Raw genomic sequence first — 1,670 nt, 5'->3', positions numbered from 1 at the left:
GGAGGAGAAAGGAAGAGAAGAAGCGACCCCAAAATCTGAGGGAAGAACTGGAAAAAAACAAAAAGGTGACAAAAGAAGAAGCTCGGAAAATGGAGGAGGAAGGAAGAGAAGAAGCGACCCCAAAATCTTAGGGAAGAACTGGAAAAAAACAAAAAGGTGACAAAAGAAGAAGCTCGGAAAATGGAGGAGAAAGGAAGAGAAGAAGCGACCCCAAAATCTTAGGGAAGAACTGGAAAAAAACAAAAAGGTGACAAAAGAAGAAGCCCTGAATTGGGAACTGCTGAGAATGAACCGAGGTTGATGGAGGAATAAAAAGAACTTCAAATACGATCAAGTTAAAAGAAGAAAAAAAAAACCACAATTGTAATATCAACTCCTCAAAGGGTGGGTGGGGGGAGTTAATGCTAGAAATGTAAAGCTCCTTTTTTGGTCCATCCTCTGTGACAAAAAATGTCTTCCTCCAAGAAATTGTGAAGGAGCAGGACTGCACAAACAAGATCAGAAAACGCGCCTTTACTTTAAATGAGATCCACTCTCCAGGACTAGATTAATGATATCTTCCAGAAGTGAACAAACGGGCTTGATGGTTTGGCCAAACCTTGTAAATGATCTTCTGCAAAACATCAGCAATGCTCCCTGTTAATCCCACTCTGGAAAGAACATGAATTATTTTGAAATAAGGATGGTTAAACGTGGTGGCCAAAATAGTTCTTCCAATTCTATGATTCCGATTAAAAGGGGTTATCCACGGTTTGTACAGTCTTCCTTCTTAAGCGATTCCCTTGAGAGGGAAAAGGGTCAACCATGATTTTTCTGCAGAAAGTCCCCCGGCCCCCCACCCACCCATTATATCCAACACGATTGTCCCTATACAAAGCTGCATGGCACTACAGCCTTAAGCATAAAAGACATTAAAAGCTCAGCATATAGAAATGGATGAGTGCTTTTGACCTACGCTGAGATTGAAAAATGGGCCAGGGACAAGCTCAGGGGTGGAAGGCCACATCCTTGTCAGTTTTGGAGTCAAACTCTGCATGTTCCATTCGCAGGTGACGGGGAAGACTTCCTGTCTGATGTGCTGGAGAACGACTGAGGCAAAAGGTGAAGCAAATTCAGGTCTTAATGGAGAAGTTGCATAAGGTAATCTTCGTTTATTCCCTCCCAAAATACAGGTATTCCTCGACTTAACAGCCACAACTGAGCCCAATATTTCCGTTGCTAAGTGAGACGTTCGTTAAGTGAATTTGTCCCGTTCTACGACCTCTCTTGCCCCAGTTGTTAAGTGAATCGCTGCATTTGTTAAATTAGTTACACGGTTGTTAAGTTAATCTGGATTCCCCATTGATTTTGCCGGCCAGAAGGTCACAAAAGAGGATCACAGGACACCGGGACACTGCCACCATCAGACATCCAAATTTTGTTCACGTGACCATGGGGATGCTGCGACGGTCGTAAGTATGAAAACCAGTCATAAGTCACTTTTTTCAGTGATGTAATTTCGAATGGCCAATAAACGAACTGTCGTAAATCAAGGGCTATCTGTAGCGGAGAGCTTCAGTAATAAGAGTTTAAGCTTCACATGTCAGGACTGCAACTTCACACTTCAGTCTTCCCTTTATGGCAATTTAATTCCACACATCTGAGGATGAACTCTCTGAAGTTTGGGAGAG

This window comes from Protobothrops mucrosquamatus, unplaced genomic scaffold (assembly GCF_001527695.2).
Source record: "Protobothrops mucrosquamatus isolate PMUCROS unplaced genomic scaffold, P.Mucros_1.0 scaffold4023, whole genome shotgun sequence".
Classification (NCBI taxonomy): Eukaryota; Metazoa; Chordata; class Lepidosauria; order Squamata; family Viperidae; genus Protobothrops; species Protobothrops mucrosquamatus.
This window is presented reverse-complemented; position numbering follows the sequence as displayed.